The 18,954-nt window shown below is 41.9% G+C and overlaps 1 protein-coding gene across 1 annotated transcript in view; it reads left to right on the top strand.

The window, feature by feature from the left end:
* The first annotated feature begins 2,096 nt into the window (after positions 1 to 2,096).
* The window catches only part of glceb (glucuronic acid epimerase b), a 37,190-nt gene continuing 20,332 nt past the window's right edge, over positions 2,097 to 18,954 (top strand). Inside the window, exon 1 of the mRNA XM_084682562.1 lies at positions 2,097 to 2,282. The gene's annotated coding sequence lies outside the window, so the exon portion shown is untranslated. The remainder of the gene's footprint in view (positions 2,283 to 18,954) is intronic.

The raw sequence follows: 18,954 nt of genomic DNA, 5'->3' as shown, positions 1-18,954 counted from the left end.
AGGCGTCGAGCTGCTCAGGTGTGGGAGTGTTTCATCAGCCTCTGAACACAAGAGACAGAGCGAGAAAACACTAAGCTTATTAATTTTCATAAGATGTTCCATGTTCCTGGAAGAGGGGAGCAAGGCCGAGGACGCCGTCTGCCAGGAAATGTGATTAGTTGCTGAAATGCCCTCTGTAGTTTTAACAACCTTTCCCCTGTGTCCTCTCCAAAAACCCAATAGCCTGCTTGATTCTTTTCCTGTATTCCCTTTCCCAATGCTCAAACAGTGTGAAGAAGGTACAGGGTACATTATAATTTGTACCAATTGTCTTTGTTTTTACCTGTTCCCATTCCTCTCACAATAAGCTGCCAGTGAACGTTTCCAATATCTTGCCTCAATCAAAGTGAAAATAACTTTCATCAATATATATGTAGACATTTGTCATTAACAAACAAAACTGTATAAAATGTCACAAACATAGTACCAGTTCAAAAATTCTTGTTGATTTGATCCTTTGCAAAATAATCAGGTTGCAGCGTTCTACATATAGTTGTCACAAAATACTGATAAACTCATCCACCTGTATCTTCTTCAGAATCAGAGAAATGTAATGTACACTATGTGGCCAAAATTATGTGGACACCTAACCATCATACCTATATGAGTTTGTTAAACATTCAATTCCAACCATGGGCATTAATGTGGTTGCCCCCTTTACTGTGGCTGAATCACCCAATAAACACCCAACTCAATAATTAGTGGGGATGTCCACATGCCACTGGCCATCAAGTTTAGATAAAGGAAATTACATTGATGACAACTAAAAGTCATGCCATATACTGGGGTTGAGGTCATCAATCTGCAAGCAAGTATGGGTGCTGAGTAAAGATATTCCTTGCAGGTCAAGAATCCTTTCAACAGGAGGGATGAAAAGATGGATGCACAATGCTCACAAACCAAGTGAATAATGCATGTAGGTGATCGAAGAAGCAAGACCAAAAGCCTAGCATGACATGGAGGGCAACACGGTGTATTGTGATCTGAGGGACATTAGAAAAAGTCAAAACCTCCATCACATCTCAGACACATTGTATAGAACACACACATAAAATAAGCGTAACATATTTTAAGTGGCTGCTATCAGAAGATTTAAGGCACACATGCTTGTTTAGTTTGCTAGTGACAGTATCTGCCATTACAGCAAGACGTTCACAGAGAACAACTGTGATTAAGGGCATTGTTAATCATGCCATCGATTGTTGCTCCACTTTTATACATTCCTTTGTGTAATAATGCCATTAAAACAAAACATTTGCCCGATATCAGACAGAATGCCTTGAAAGTAGACTGTGTAACTTAGATTAGATTTTTTTTGTTCACATCCTAATAAAAAAAATCCATGATCTTAATCATAGCTTGAGGCAAAAAAACTGAAATGGGCCTATACATACACACTAAAATGATCAAGTGTCTCTGATTATCAGTAAACAATTATGCCATAGTTTTTTGCTAGGATTCCTGCATTTTTACCTTGAATGAACATATTTTTAAGTGTTCCATGTGGCATTTAAAATGTCTAAAAGTTATTTAAAAAGCACTAAAGGTAGGCTACATCTCAATACCGTGTAGACTAATGCTTGTGAATTGAGAGTCCAAGCCTTTCAATTATTCACAAAAGAACCCACATGGACTTTTTGTTAATTTTTTTTGTAAAAAAGCTTAGTAGAAGTTGGAAGAGGTTACATTTCACTGAAATAACTGGAGCAAGAAATAAGTCAAACAAAATGTGTGTTTTTTGTGTAACTCTAAATCATATTTTTGAATTTCCTAAGTTATGTTTTCTCCATGTTTTATACGTGTGTAATGCAGGTTTAAATGGACAGTTATGCCAACAAATGATGTGCACGACAATGATGAGTGAGCTTGCAACGAAGACTAAAACGGACTTTAATGCACAATCGTGGCACCTTGCGTCAATATACTAAACAGCAGACAAAAGCTTAGATTTCATTGGACCTTGCCGTTTCCATTGGTGTATTTCATTGGTTCATAAAAAACTCCACCTTCTCGTGCTGTCTCGCGGTGTCTGTGTCTTAGCAGGAGTGAGAACCAGACGCTTGATCCACTGCGCTCACAAATGTTCCTGTGCTGTATCAAGAGAGGTAGGGAGAGAAGTCTTGAGAAGAGAAGCACTGAGGGAGCAGCTAGCTTCCTAGTCTCCCTTGTTTTGTTTTTTTAAGCAAGTCACTTCTGGATATTTAGTACGGTATCTGAAGAAGAAAAATTGAGCTCTGGCGTCGGTAAGTCACACGTCTTTCAGTCTTCTCTTTTTTGTTGCCCTCATCGCCCATGAAAGGCTAGCTAATATATATATATACATATATACAATCCAATACAAAATGAACTAACATAGCTAACGTAAGTTTGTCTTAGATTTACGAGCCTGGTGGTTAGCTAGATGTGTGATGTGGATATCATTATAATATAGCAAGCTATGGTAAGAAAAGATACCTTTTTGATTCAGACGTGATTCGCAACTTCAGAGCTGTGACTGTGAGCAGCTAGCATGTATGCTAGCTGAGTGTCTAGCTAGCTAACACAATGTTGTATTTGCTGGATGCAGCAATTCAGAGTGCCGGGCTGTTGGCAAAGTATTGACCTTACTGTTGATAATTTCAGTCGCGTACTTGCCAATGCAATACAAAATCCATGCAAAGCGTTTACTGCCCTTTCTTACATGTATGTCTCAATTGCTATCCTGTGTGATTCACAAGTGTAACGCCGGGGCTCTTGAACAGTCTGTCTGGTCAACCAAGTAGTCTGATCTGAACTTCTGTGGTCTGCAGTTAGCCTGCAAGGTTATAACTATCAAGCTTAGTCTGTCTAGCAAGGTTTTCTTTGATCTACTAATATCAACAAGAAGCTGTAGTCCTGATGTTTTGGACCAGCTAACTTGGGAGTTTTTTTTTCTGGTCTTAACCTAACAACCTATCTCAGCTGTAGCATATCCCTCCACGTTAAAGCTGTCTTCAATAGTAAACTTTGCGTCTCAATGTATTAAACGTTTTTGTTGGCCTGGTTTGGCTATAGTCAATGCCTGAAACTACACTATGTTCTGGTATTGTTGCTGCCTACTTCTATCTTTAATTAAATTTGACATGTTTCAAAGCCATTTCCCAACGCCTCCAACTTAAATCGTTTTTGTTCAGAGCTCTTAGATTTAATGTAGAGACACATTAGTCATTCAAACTATTCTATAAGACCATAGAACAATTCCTGTCGTAAACTTTTTAATATAACCAAATAGTTAAATATGTTTAGGTTTTGGGTTGTGGTGTGCACTGTCTCCTTTGCAGTAGTTATCCTCCTTTGCAAACCTTTGAAATGTCAGTGTGTGTCTGCAAGGTGGTTATTTGACTCAAAAGTGCTCTAACAGCTTTCTGCTACACAGATTGAATGTGGTTTGCTGGACATCTGCTACCCAGCTCCAGATTTCTTGTGGAGATTTCCACACAGGCCATGGTTATAGTAAGGTCTGATGCTGCTTGCCTCAACAAGAGTCAGCTTGTTACATATTTTACTATAGTGTCAGTTTGCCAATTCCTTTTGTGGTTGTTCTTCTTCCATATTATTTGTACAGCCAAGCATCTCATCAAATATTTAAGTCAAAGACTTTTCTCCTGAACTTTGCTTTACCTGTCAAGGCGTTCATTGTGTCATAAGTTGCCTGTATTGCATTATAATTCAAACTTTATTCCCAGTCTGGGTGCACTCTCTCATTTGATGAATGCAGCCTCAAAGTAAGTTGATTCGACTGTAATCTTTTGTTCTGCTGAGAGTGGGCTTATAATTACGATGCCTTCATACTATGTGGCTCTGATTGTGCTTTGCGAAGCACAATCAGTGTGATGTAACTTGTGTGATGCTGACCTGTATTAATGGCACTATGGCTTGAATGCAGAGCTTATTGCAGATAGAGGATACAGCTGTTTTCCAGACTGAGTAGAGATATTCTCCTCAGCTCCAGTCAGCTGGAATATTGCCTTTTTATGGCATTCAGTAGTACCTTTGCAAAGTTAATTTGTCATTAACGAACATTGTTTCAACATGTCTTTAATGTAGGCTTATGGTACAATGGTTAAGTCATTGGAAAAACTGCAATGTTTAGCTTAGATGGGGTATATGTGAATTGACTTTTGAATTCCAGACCAATCAGTAGTGTTGTGATGTTGGACCAATGTGTGGGTTTTGACAATGAGCTATTGTATCCCTTTCTTATTTTTAAATAGCAAATTTCAAAAATGTCTTTCTGTATGTTAAAGCCTTGTAGTTGGGTCGGATTGGATATAACCGAAAAGGCAATTTTATGCCACAGAAATTCTAATATCTTCAGGTAACTTTCAACAATGTTTTGCTTGCTCTTGAGTTTTGAAATATGCCTATGCCAGATGTAAAAGTAAGAACAACACTTTCATACTGAAAATATGTTTTCTGTCATTGTTAACCCTCCCTTGAAGACTATCTTTAAATCCTAGTGGTTGGATGTACGACAGTTGTTGGCTTGAATCATCTAGCGGTTTGTTGGAAGGTCTTGATTGGTCGGTTCAGGTGGCAGCATGGATTAGCCCATCAGAGGTAGAATGCTAAGCACCAGGCAGATGGCCACTCTACTGCATCTCATTCCCTGCAGGAGTTGACCAGAAAATCCCTAGATTACTTTTATGTACTCTCAGGATATGAAATACTGTCAGGATGTGCCAATTTAGTGGAGGTCTTTAACCTCTCACCATTCGTTTGTTTCCACATTTTGCATGTGTTTTCAGTGCTCTGTAACATTGCAATGGGTTTTCTGTAAATGTTACAGGATGTAGATATTTTATTATGATATTATTATCGTTTACATTTAGCAGACGCTTTTATCCAAAGCGACTTCCAAGAGAGAGCTTTACAAAAGTGCTTAGGTCACTGATCATAACAACGAGATGGCCCCATAAACATTGCGGGTAGCCAAAACATGAAGCATACATTGTGAAAAAACAAACAAGTGCTAATGGGTAGAACCATAAGGCATAATGCAGTTAAATAAGTTACAATTAAACAACATGAACCTCAAAAGTGCAAGAGTGTACCTGTAGAAAGCAAGCAACAATAATATAATAATGTTACATATCACTTGTAATTAGTTAGTAACCTGTGTTAGGCTATATGTAAACGTGAAATTTCTCTTGTTTAAAGATGTCATAGGATATAGTTTGATATTTTATTCTCTATAGTGCAAGTATTCCAAGTTGTCTTTTAAATCAGAAAATGTAACTAATCTTTTGGAATGGGTCGCCATAGCCAAATGGATGTTAATAATTTAGATCTATGGAATTAGCCTACCCTGGGGTAATTGCCATGTTAAACTTGAGGATGAAGTAGTATCTTAGCTCATGAAATGTTGTCTGTGCTGTATCACAGGGTCAAGAAATAAGTCGCTCTGGATAAGAGTGTACAACGGCGTATTAGGCCCTGTAGTTAAAAAAAAATTCGGAGCCGGAGGAGGAGGGGTACATTTGTGAGAAAAAAAGTCGGAGATTCTCTGAGTCTATAAAGTCACAAATTTGCGAGAAAAAAAGTCTGAATTATACTATTCAATAGGATTCAGCAATAAGGGAATAGGCTACTCCTGATTTTTGCCCAGAATCACCAGATTGTAATAAGCATTCGGACTTTGAAAAGACATTGCCGTGATTTGGGCCTATTCGGAAGGAAACATCATACTTATTTGGATGAGGTGATAGCTTTTGTGCATCAGGAACTACAATGCAATGGACAGATGCAAGGATATCGCTAGTTACATCCACAGGCAATTCAAATTCGATTTGTGGTTCAACATCAGGACACAAAAGGATTGATCCTCAAGGTGTGGATCAGTTTAGAAAAGAGCAGCGTCTTGGCTGTGTCCTGTTGAACCACGAACCAATTGAAAAGTATAATTTGATCAGGTCATCCATGACTGCAGGCTTTGTACATGGCAAGCGACGGTGTCTGTGCTGTGATGAGGTTGACCATGCAAAGTGAAGGAATGAGGTTCCTTGAGGAAAAAACAAATCCATATTTTCGACTTAATAATGTTGGATATTCTGAGTTTTTTTCTCGCAAATCTGTGACTTTATAAACTCGGAGAATCTCAGATTTTTTTCTCGCAAATGTAATACTTTTTTTCTTGCAAATTACGGACTTTATAAACTCGGAGAATCTCCGACTTTTTTCTCGTAAATTTTACGACTTTAATCTTGGAATATTTACCCCCCCCCTCTCTCCTCCAGCTACGATTTTTTTTTTTTTACCTACTGGCCCTAATATGCCATCGTAAGAGTGTCTGCTAAATGTCAACAACAAAAAAGTAAGATGTAAACCTCGGTGATCTCCTCATTAGAAAAGTTCTCTGGCTGAACTCTACAAATGATACATTAGCATCAGCATCCCTGAGAACTAATACCAATGAAACCAAGACCATTAAGCATAAATAACAGAACTCTTAACTGTTTGTCTTCACAAAAGTTCACATTATGGTCAGAAAGTCATCTGCATATCCTTTTTAGGAGGCAGAACTTTACTTTATACTCTCCAGTATTAACTTTCGTTAGACTAAATCATTAGGGGCACTACCAATGCCTAGCATGTGCTTTAAATAAGATGTGTATTATATTTCCAAGGAGTAATACACTGGAAGGGGGAATGTTTCCTTGAAAGTTTCCATCCAGAGCAGTAAAGATGCATTGGAGAGTGAACTGGCCTCTCTTAGTGGCTGCTAGGTATTTTTCTATTAGTTTTTACTGCAGTTGTTTTAATGAGCACATTTTTTTGAAGTCATGGTAGACCTAAGATATTATATTAAAAGCATTAACTTTAGTGCTGCACAGCTTAGTTTTCTCAATTAACTTGGTACCTCCGGACCATTGTATGACGCCGTTCTGTGCCTGTGTTTTGGTCTTCGGCTGCCTTGTTGGTGCGGTCAGCCTAAATGCATCTGCTTGTCTGCTCCAGCGCTTTAGCGGCTTGAGTCGGCTCATCACATGTATTTCTGTCCTACATTGTCTGTGATGCAGAGTGGAGTGCTAAGCCAGAGCCTCCTATGGAGCCTAGTAATAATAGGCTCATGTTGGAAAGGTGACCCCATTTTGGCACCTAGGCTGGACACTTCCTAAAGCCCTGCACCCATCCAGGGTTCAAGTTGCTCTGGTCATTTGGAATGCTGTGATGGCTTGGATGACTGTTCAGCTGGCACTAATGTGCTTTTTCATTTTGGTTTCGCTGTAGACAGCCACCAGCCGCGCAGACTGTAGTTCAAGTTCAACATAGTGATGCTAAGGCAAACAAGGAATTTTCTGTTGCTTTCAAAGAAACACAAAGAAGCCATAAAACGCCAGAGACAGAAGATTGATGTCACTGGAAAGCCCTTGTAATTAATATGTTACAGATATAAGATAGTTTAAATGGCGAAGAGATATTGGGTTGGCTAAGATTTTTTTTTTTTTTTGCCAGCCCTGGTCTGTTAGCATGTCAAGTCACATTTGGGGGTGAAAATTACATTTTCAGTGTGGTCATCTAATAATTTACATTTAGTCATTTAGCAGACACTCTTATCCAGAGCGACTTACAGTAAGTACAGGGACATTCTCCCCAAGGCAAGTAGAGTGAAGTGTCTTGCCCAAGGACACAACGTCATGTGTACTGGCCGGGAATTGAACTGGCAACCTTCAGATTACTAGCCCTAGCCCGATGCTCTACCTGCTCAGCCACCTGACTCCCTAATAATAACAATAATAATAATGACATATCCAGTAGATCCACTGTCTTTGCCTGGTGCTGTTTCTTCTGGCTGGACCAGATTGTCACTCAGATAGACAGCAGTGCCAGAAGCCAATAGCTGTAAGTTTTGGTTCTTAAGACCTGAGTTTGAGGGGACATGATGAGCGGTTTGCAACAACCTAACACCTAGTGGAAACCCTGGAGGAGACACTGGCAGGGGTTGTACACCTTTTGTGTTGTGAATGCACTTAGAATGCAGATTCATTTGCAAGATTCTTTGATTGGTGTTTCCACAAATGCATCTAACATGCAGTTTTACAAGGCTACATTGCTTTATGGGTAGTTTAATTTACTAACTCATTTTCATAAATCCCTTGCATTAATGAGAGAAAAGTTAATAACGTCAAATGAGCCTCTCAACTAAAGAAGTTTTCAACAACAAAATGTTTTTATTTTATTTTTACTTGCCTCGAAGACTGCTGACATGTAGTCCTAAACACTGCTAGCTATGAGACGAGGGTATGTGCTATACTACCGAAAAGGCATTGATTGCCAGGTGTCTTTTTCCTTATTACAATCACAGTAAGAACAGCGTGTTATGGAGAGCGTTAAACACTGTTCTGTCTGTGGGGTGTTCTGGAGTCTCAGTGGGACTGTATAATTTGCTGGAGCCCCCCTTGGGCCATAGCTGACCATGGCCCAGTTCACAGACACAAGCCAGACAGCAGTAATGCTCTCAGACCAGGGGCATCCTAATCCCCAGACACCCCCACCCCCTCTCCCAAAAATACCAAGCCCCATCAGCCCCTACAACAAAAGGATCCCTTGCGCCAAGACAAACATATATGGAATTGTACTCTCCTCCCCATATTCACTGTGCACTAGATCCACATGGAATAGACTTGGGCTTTTACAAGTATGTGTCTGCCCTACCTTTTAGGGCCAGACTCCAAGCACAATGCCAGGCGTTTTTTGTAACAGCCAGAATGTCCAGACAGGCTTTCTCACAGGGACTACTGAACCCTTGGGATTCAGCTGCTCTGGTTGGCTGGACCGCTTGTACTCTGTGGCTTGATGCTCTCCCTGCTGTCCTGTGCTCTGCCTTGCCAGCTCTTGGCACCAAAGGTGGCAAAGCCCCCCCCCACCCCCTTCCCCCAACACACACAGACACCAAGACTGATACATTCTGGAGCCTGCCTGTGGAGCTTCAGTAATGCAGTCAGAGTCAATATGGTTCTTTCTGTCCTCTTAACTATCTTAGCCTAGGTCCTCAAGTGGAAGCTTTTCAACATACTGATTTAGGTGGAGAGGCGCCACTATGTCTAAGTTTCTTGTAAAACTGGGATTGATTTGGCCTTTGTGTCATACACAGTGTCTAAGTGTCTTTTCTTTTCATTTTTGCTTTGTTCTGACATCCAATTCTATTGAGTGGTTCAAACAAATCCTAATGGGATGGGGTGGAGCTGGCACTGGTTTGTCCTGTTCACCCTTGATATTGTTGCAACTTGCAACTGCCAATGGGTGGAGTTTTCTTGTTCTCTGTTCTGGTCTTCAGATAGAAGTTGACGCTGGATGACTTGCGGAGAAGAGAGAGGGAAACCTCGCCAGAAGCAACCATGGCAACAAGTGGCCATCTTCTGTTTTTTTATGCAGCCTATTTAGTCAGATGTTCAGTCTAGTAATTTAACACGCGACAACTTGAATGTCTCCTCTTCTCTTCCCAGTCCTTTGTAGGCCAGAGTTTTCTGTCCTCTGTATAGAAAGGGGGAGCTGTGCTTCCATAGAATGCACATTCTTGTTCTCAAATATCCTGCTTTTGTACGGGCTTGAGTGTGCCACTGTGCCATGTCCAATTTTCTTCAATACCGTGACAGTGCTGGCATTCCATATCAGCAGTATAAAAACAGGATATATCTTTTCACTTAAAATAGTTTGCAATAGTATTTTGAATGCCTAGAACGATGCCAAGCTGACTGAGCAGTAGGCTACTTTGACTCACTTTCTGTGCCAACATCTGATGCAAAGTGTCCTTGTGTACATTACATTTATTCATGTTTGCCCCACACCGAATTGAACCATGGCAAGTCTCACTCTTAAATAGAATATGCTGCTTTTCCATGAACACAAGGTATCGCTGCATATCAAGGACAAATTCTTGCTTAGTTTTAGTGACATGTAACTGCCCTTGGAAGCTTACAAGCTGCAAACAGCAGGTTGTTAGTGTCAATGTCTGGACCCAGTCAGACATCCAGAAGCAATGTGGCCCATCTGATTCTTGCGTATGTTTCATATGAATGTCACCATCTTCCACAGTTCACACCAACAGAGAGGCTTGTGGTCTTTAACCACCCACTGTTGAGCAGCCAAGGCTTACGTCCTGGACTGCCATTAGGATCTGGAGATTGAAGGCAGATACTTAACAATTGCATTTCTTTGGCTAAACCTTAATTTAAATGGTTCACTTGTGCTCACTATTTAAATGTAGTAGCAGCATTTAGACTATTGGTGCTTAATGCTTAATTTCAATTATTGGCCTTACGTTTATTGAATTTACTTCATTAATAAGATGGTGTTGCCGTTATTCTGTTTGTAAACACCTTGATTTTTCTTCTAAGTGAATAAGCATTGTTGCATAAATAGTTTGAGTCATAGAAAGGAAGATAGTAGTTAGGCCTAGGATTTAAAACAGCTTCAAAAGTATGATAAATGATGCATCTTTTATACAGTGGATGACTGTGGGGCTCTCCACACGTGAAGCCAGTGTTATGAAATGTCCCTGGGCTGCCATTTGATGCTTCGCCTCGAGCCACCCACTTACCCGTTCGTGCTGAAATTGCGTCTTGCTAAATCCTTCTAACGGCTGTCTTTCTCAAACCAGTGCATGGAGATGCTTCCCTCCCGTATTTGGAAACGGGCTGTCTATGGCTGTCATCTCGCACTGCAAAAAAGCCATTCCTTATCACCCCCTCTTGCCAGAATGCCTCTCCAACGACATTCACACTTCATTAGGCTTGTAAATGAAGTTCCCCCCGCTATTTGAGGAAGAAGGGCTCCGTTGTCCCTGGAGACCTTGAAAAGTCTGTGTTCTGTGGTTTGGGGAGTATTAATCTGGAAGGTGTCCCAAAAGGCTGCACTTATTGCCGCTTCTCCATCATCAGCCCTCGCTTCAACACTTCTTTGCAGCCTCTCAATAGCACATTGCCCCGACAGCCTTTGTGCTTCTCAGGGCTCCCCAGACTGATGAAGCACTGAAGGGTCAAGAGAGTCCCAGTTTGTTATTGACTGAACACAGAGCACAGGGAGCTGGAACCGGACCAGGCCTCCTTTCTGCTTGTCTTTTGTAGTGTCGTGCAGGGTAGTGTAGACTGCACCGTCTGAGGCGTTCAACCTTATGATCTGAGAAGTCTGAAATTGACGGTTGAGCAGTTGAAAATAAATTGACCGCTCGAAACTCACATGCGCACACACACACACACACACCCTACACGTGTTAAAACACCTCACCGTCACATGTACACACGCCACACAGTCTCACAAAGATACACATTCGTATACACATACAAAAACAAATGTTACATCATTCAGAATGTTCTGATCTCTTCAGTTTCACAGTCTTCCACTTTGTTGACCCCATGCGGACCCTGTTACCATCATGTCGTCATCATCAGGCTTCATCGACATGTGCTGAAGAGCAACGGAAAGGATGAGAACTTGTTCCTCCCTAAATGGGTCCCCATGGGAAATGTTTCTTTAAATTAAAAATACTTACTTTCTGTTTTAAACATAAATGGAATGTGAAAGTGATAATGAATGCAGCAATATCTAATATATAATGTCTATATATATATATGTATATTAGAGCCAAGTGGTACACTGGCAGGAAACTGCCCCTTCCTCCTTCCTTAGACCCCCGCACACTTTGATGTGAAGAAACACCTTGGCAAGCTGGTACTTTGGAAATGGCCTTGAAAACATGAATTGCTCCACACCGCTGCTGCTACAAGACTACAAGTTTGACGTGTTTTCAAACATGGCTGGACAGCAATGAAGGGCAATAAAGGTCTTTTGAATACAGGTTTCCCCGGAAACGAGACACCTGTTGAAGCTTAAAGCTTTGTATGCATTATTGTAAGTCCTTATTTCGGTGCCTATGGCAAGTGGGCTTCAAAGGTGAAGCAGAGTAGTCGGTGAAATCACAATCAACCCCTCGTCATCTACCTGCAGAGCTCTTTCAGACCCTCCTCAGGAGTGACAGTGTTCACTGCACCACTCCTAAGCCTTAGTGGGATATTCTGCCATGAGGGATGCAGCCTCGGAGCTCTCACGCCTCCACCTCCTCTCACATGGACCCAGCCTCTCAGAGGCACTCTAAGAGGATTGCTCATGGTGGTGGTCAGTGCCAGGTAGAGGAGGTCAGGCCTGGGTCAGCTTGAAAAGAGCCTTAGAAAGGCCAGCATGCTGGCAGAGTTCTGAGAGTGCTTCTGCAGGCTAGGAGGAGGCTTCAGAAGTCAAAGAGGAAAGAGGGAGAATGAAAGCTGCTTTGTGGTGATTTATTGACTCCCAGCTTCTTCCTTTTTGATCTTTCCTTCCATGAATATGTATATGGCTCAGTTTTCAGTACTTCATATCTGGATATTAATTGCTTGTAATCCTTCATCTTGGAAGCATGCTGCTGGAATTTATTGAGCTTTAGAAGCGATATGCTAGAAATCCTGGCACATGCATTTTCTGGACAGTTTTCAATTGTGGAAACAGGGATATATGCTGTCTTATATCAACAGTTCATCCTGTTTTGAATAATGACTGTTTGTGCCACTCTTGAGAAAACTGTGGCATAGCCTACTCATTTAAAAAAGATTATGTGCTAAGAGCCATTCTTTTTACCCCTCTCCTCTTTATGGATGCTTATTTCTGAATATGCTATAATCCCCGGGATTGCTGACAACACAGGAATAAGGAGTAAATATGCAGCTTCTGTTGAGCTCCACATGTAGAGCTGCAGCTCAGTAACTCCGTGGTCTCTGCTCTGTGTACTCTGGGCTCCTTCCCTCCTTCCTATATTCTCCTCTAGTTTGTCTCCCCTCCAATTCCACACAGTTTTGTTAACGCTGCACTGCTCCTTGCTCACACTGGTGCAGAAGACTGCAAACAGCACTGTTCAAAGAAAGTCTGGACAGAGATGACAAATGTTGGGGCCGTGCCGTCTCTCTGGATGACTTGAATGTCTTGGTATCCCTCTCTTTCTGTTACTCCCACTCCCTCTCCATCTGGACTACGAGGGTGGAAATGAGATGGCACTGCCAAATTGCAAGAATCTGTAGGTGTTCATTGGCATCAAAAATGTGTCACTTAGCAGAACTCACACAGCGCTTGGTCATTTCTCAGACAATAGGGTTACTTTAATGGAAGGGCAAGGGGTAATTTGTTGGTTTCACATCATTGCCTGCCTCTGCGAGGAGTTGTTAAGAGCTGAAAATTATCATTTTATGTCTTGTATTGTGGAATTTGAGAAATATCAACTATTCAGTCGCTTGCTTAGGAATTCTGTCTAAGACTGAAGTATTAGCTTTTTAGGCCATTATTCTCTCAAGTGCCAGGATGACCATGTAAACTAGGCTATAGCTGAAGATTTGCCTTTCTTGAACCTGTTTCTTTGCATACAGCCTCTCTTCTAAGTCAACCCAATTTCAGCCATTTGGTCAGTTGTCATCGTGAATGTAGACATATGGAATTCCTAAACGTAGCCTAGTAAATTACGCTTTTCACTCACAAGGATCTCTCATGACACCTGAGGTCTGCTCTGTTTTTTTTTTTTCTTTGCCAAATTGTCACCATAGTGAGGGTAACATCCCCTAAAGGGGGAATGCTATTTTTGGAAAGTATTGCAAGAAAGAGATTGTTCCTAAATTCCATTTGTCTGAAGTGCCATAACTAATTATCCCAAAGCAAGTGTTGCGCTGATTGAATCAACATGTTTGCTTAGTCTTTCAGTAGGAAGGAAACCACCGTGTGCATTCATGTTTCAAATTCCATTTAAAGGGAAGTGGTCTGGCTCCTCCATCTCTGCTGCATACAGCACCAGTGATCTAATCATTTCATTAGGCCGCTGACCTTCGAGTTTCCCCCAGAGAGAGAGTGGGAGAGGGCCTTTTCTCCCACACACAGATCATTGAAGAGGCATAACACTTTCTCAGCTCCCCCCCCCCCCCCCCCCCCCCCCGTCTTTTAAGGCAAAATGTCTTCATCCACTGATGACTTCTTCCCTTCCTAGAGCTGCCCCTGTCCTCCTCGGTCAGAACCCCTCCCTCCTCACTATCTCTTTTTCTTCTCCTGTCTGGATCACTGTTTGCGCTAATATCCTACTCCTATTGTCATGGCGGTTTTGATGCTGTAAGCCAGATAGTGGCAGGTCTAACTCAACATTCTTGTTATTTCTTTACTTTGTGGAAATGAATAGGAGGAAGGTGATGGGTACTTGCTTGTTTCAACACTGATGTTTCATGAGGGACATCATAGTACTGGTGAATTAAACAAGTTTTAAATGGCATTCGTGACAAACCTGCATAATATGGTCCGTTTGTGTGGTATTCAACATGCTATGGCATGATGGAGCTTTATGGATGGTGTCGACAGTACACTGTACTGGCACCAACACTAAGCTGTCATTGAATGAAAAATTCCATTCTGTGCACATTCTAGAGATCGCTGTCAGACAGTCGGCTCAGCTCTCAGATCGCGAATGATGAATGTTCTGAAAACCTTCACTATGCGTTGCGCTTTCGTGCTGCCTCAGTTTTTTTTATAAGAGGCACGGAATGGAGGGGGGGGGTGTGGGGGGGGGGGGGGTCATTGTTGTACCGTTATGAAGCCAGCAGAGGAGGTAGTCAGAGCTACAAGTGTAAAAGTGAGATCCAGCAGGGTAACACACTAGACTTCAACGCTGATGTCACGCCTCGGATTCTGAATTGACGGCTTGCTATCAGTGCTCATGCTATCATCACACATGGAGCTGTGTTATGGCGCCTTTGTTTGGTTCAGTGTAAACAAACAAAGCTGTCATATAGAGGGGTATTTGTTAACGGCAGTTGAATGGGATATCTATATATAAAGGGTGACTCGTGTTTTCTATCTAGTTTTCTCTAGTACTCCCTTTGTTTCTTACCCTGTCTGACTCTCTCCCTCTTTTTCTCCCTTTTACTTTCTTTCAAATTGTCGATCTCTGTAGCACTTTCCCCCCCTTAGTCTTGATTTCTATCCTCATTGACAGTCCCTTTTAGCCCTGAATTGCAATAAGCCTTGAAAATTGAAATTGACAAAGCCTAGTTTTTGACCGCAGAAGATTCTCTTATTCTCTCAGATAAGATAATAAGGCCCCTTATTTTCAGTAGCTTTTTTTCTCAGTGTGCTCTGTCATTTCAGCGAGCCCCTTTCTTCAGATTGAGTGATATTGTCAAAGATTTATAAAGCTTCTTTCCTCTTAAACTGTCTCATTCAAAATGCTGTTTTGATTTTCCATAGTCTCTGGCTGTTTATATTCCGAACTTGTCGGTGGCCTTTTTGTATAAACAACAAGGTACTGAGGATGTGAGGCTTATCTTTATGTGGAAGAGACTGCTGGGGACTGCCCTCTCCTTTTCAACCATGACACAGAGGTCTGGAGGAAGCCCCCCTCACTCACCACCACCTCCCCCTGCCTTTGTCTTCTTGTCTGAGCACATTTGGGATGGTTGCAGCACTGTGGCAATGTGCACTTTTGCAAATAGTGAGCAATGCTGCCTTTCTTTGGACATTGAAAGGTAGATGTGTGTATCTTACTACTGTTGTGGGGGTGCGTAAAGGTAATTCTTATTATAGCCACACTATAGGCCCACACTATAGTATTATTTGAGCTTTCTGGCTTCGTTTACAAGATGAAGCTCAGTCATCTTCTGAGAGCTGACACTGACAGGCTCTGGGGCTATTTATGCAGCTTCCAAAACTCATCTAAAACTTGAATTTGCTCTCATCTCAGCGTGCCTCGGCTGGCTCCCTCCCTCTGCCTCCCCTGCCTCTCCCCCTTCTGCCTCTCCCCCTTCTGCCTCTCCCCTGTCTGCCTCTCCCCCTTCTGCCTCCCCTCGTGTCTCTTTGCAGACTGAGAGTCCAGCCTCTTGAAGACTCCTCTGATTCTGTTGTTATTGCCTTACCATGCCACTAGGGTTGAAAATATAATTCGATTTGTGTTCAAATTGGCAGGACGGTTTGTGGTTGTTCAGTGCATTTGTGGGAACAGTCCCTATGCAGCTATGTTTATAGGGAGCACAGAAACAGATGGAGAGGAACCCTGAAATGTATGCAAAACCAATGGAACTTACTGACTATATTCCTGAGAGCTTGTGACAGCCACAACACGTCTCCCAGCATGTGACGCAGTCCTACTGAAGCTCCCTTTGTTCACTAAATCCACTGTGAAGATTACCCTCATGTTTGAGAGTTGGAGATGGTAGAGAAATCGGGGACTGCAGGGGGATGTGAATCGCTCCAACTGGCTGTTTTGAGTCTACAGTGTTTTGGTGGGCATCTGTTTTTCTTTCAGGGTCATGTAAAAAAAGTTTTTCTGGGGTTTACCTCTATGTGATCTTAGAAACCGTTAAAGAAGTTCTAACTCTTAAGTGTTGATAGTAGTTGAAGTGCTTTCTTGCACACTTATGTCTGTCTGCATATTTCAGACCAACTAGACGATTGCTTCCCAAGGCTATATTTGTCAGTCTACATAGAGATGTTACTCAGACCCTCACATTTGTGTGAGGAGTGCCTTTTGACAGACCGCTATAAATCAGGAATGAGCAGGATTCCATTTCCTTTTCAAGTGTGCATGTATTATTTATCTTTCAATATTTTATGTAGAATGGAAATTAGCTTGGAAAGAGCCACTTTCTTTTCCATCTTTATTGATGTGCCAGATTCAATTGTATTGTGGCAGAGTAGCTACATGCAGTCAGCTTAGTATTGTAGCTCTCTCCTTTAAAATTCTGCTTTGTTGCCATAATCTTTGATGTTTTTCACTTGAACTAGCTTGTGATTTTCTTCCTGTACAGTTCATTAGCGTTGGCCTAGCATACAGATATGTCAGAAAAGTAGTCTTATTTGTTTTCTAGAGAGAGACAGGCTGATCTAAATGTATTTGCATGGTAGTCACGCATCTAAACATAAAGAAGAATATGGAATACTTGAACTGGATTCTTCCTTTAAATGAGGAGGCTGTCTGCTGTGATGTTGCGGTTCTTTCTGGAAGCTTCAGATGGCATTCCCTCGTGCTCGCCTCCTCCTGAGAATGACAGCCCGAGCAGTAGCTGTGAAACGTGTCATGAACACAGCATCCAGGCAGGACTACTGAACCTGCAAAATATGACTGACTGCTGTCACCCAAACTCAGTCTATTACTGTTGTTTCTCTCCGTCTGGTGTCTTTTACAGCAGCTTTTGATCTTTGCTCACCTGGCACCCGAGAGTCTACACTCTGAATCCAATCATAAATGTTACATAGCCTTCCGAAAGTGTCGTTGGAAAGTGTGTGTGCATGTGTGTTTGAGAGAGTCACAGTATGTGCATATTTTTCATATGAAGGAGAGAAAGATTTTGAAGAATGCGCTTAGTCCATGGCAGTAAGTAGACATCTCCCTAGCAACTTGGCCCCTCCCCTACTCATTGACTTGGGTTTCTTGGACACTGCTGTCATCAGATGGTCAGTGAAGCCATTTACCATATTAATGTCAGCAGCTTGATTGTTCAATGATCGGCCAGCCATGGACTTTCAGAGAATAGATGGGACCTTGAATGCCAAGCAGATGGACCCCTGGTATATTTCCTCTCTCCCATCATCACTCCCTGGGTGCAAAGATTGACAAATGACTCCTTGTGTCATAGAGTTATGCTTGTCTGATTGTCAGACAGTACAGCATAAGCACCTGTACCATGAAGGTGAAGGACATTGTTCATACTGTTCAAACGTCCCTCTAGCCAGTAGTGTTGTCCCAATCTCTACTTTAGCATTGAGATTTAGATGGGAAATAGCATACTGCCAAGAAAAAGACCAATACTCTTTGCACCAAAACAGCCTGTGTGAAGCATGTTGGTGCTTGTCTTACAAGAATTTGTGGTGGTATGTCAGAAATATTGATCTATCAAGCATTGCACAGTCAGTCGGTGAACAAGTTTAAGAAAGCTTTATTGCTTGTGGCCGGCCCACAAGGAGACAAAAACATCACACGCCATTGTGCTACAAAGTTTGTCTGCAAGCATGTTGTGCTAGCTAGCTATTTAAGCAGCCCCACTCTTTACAGTCATTGGTTAAAACAAAGGCATGCAAATGTTCCATGGCTCTTCTTACATTTACATTAGGTCATTTAGCAGATGCTCTTATCCAGAGCGACTTACAGTAAGTACAGGGACATTCCCCCCGAGGCAAGTAGGGTGAAGTGTCTTGCACAGGGACACAATGTCATTTGGCACAGCTGGGAATTGAACCAGTGACCTTCTGATTACGAGCCCGATTCCCTATCCGCTCAGCCATCTGACTCCCTCTTCTTCATTGGCGCCTTGCATAGACCTGGTGCACGTGTGTGCGTGCGTGTTTGAGTGTGTGCGTGTGTGTGTGCCTTTTGACCCCTGTAAGCTTGACCACATGATTCACCAAACACAGATGAGGCCAGACATCTTTGATGGCCTCTCCCTACACACAAGGAATGCTGAACACAGAATCATTCTTATACAGGATAAATGTGTTACATCTTCAATTTTTCCAATACAGTAGTATGGCACAAGAGGTGTTTGACAATAACCTTCATTGCCAGATTGCAGAAATATTAGTTTTTTTTACCTGACAAGAATAGATATTTTTGGAGTGTAATAGTCATGACTTACAAAGCCTCTTCATCGAAGCCCAGCATCAAATTATCACCAGGCACCAGTGTCATTGAGTGTGATTTGCGAGTCGACCAATACTTGTACAGTCTCCTGTTGTGTCAGTCCTTGCTCCAGCCTAGTCTGACGACATGATCAATAGTAATAGATCAAATGCAATCAAATATTAACCTACAATGTGCAGCCGTTTTACAACCAAGATCTTATGGCAGTCTGTCAAACCAACATACTATCTCATAGACATTATGGAGCCACAAATCCTGCCACGTCCCCCACA

The sequence above is a fragment of the Hypomesus nipponensis genome, chromosome 19, assembly GCF_054491055.1.
Source record: "Hypomesus nipponensis isolate SF chromosome 19, ASM5449105v1, whole genome shotgun sequence".
NCBI classification, from domain to species: domain Eukaryota; kingdom Metazoa; phylum Chordata; class Actinopteri; order Osmeriformes; family Osmeridae; genus Hypomesus; species Hypomesus nipponensis.
The sequence above is the reverse complement of the archived record's forward strand: the minus strand, read 5'-3'. Positions and strand labels throughout refer to the sequence as shown.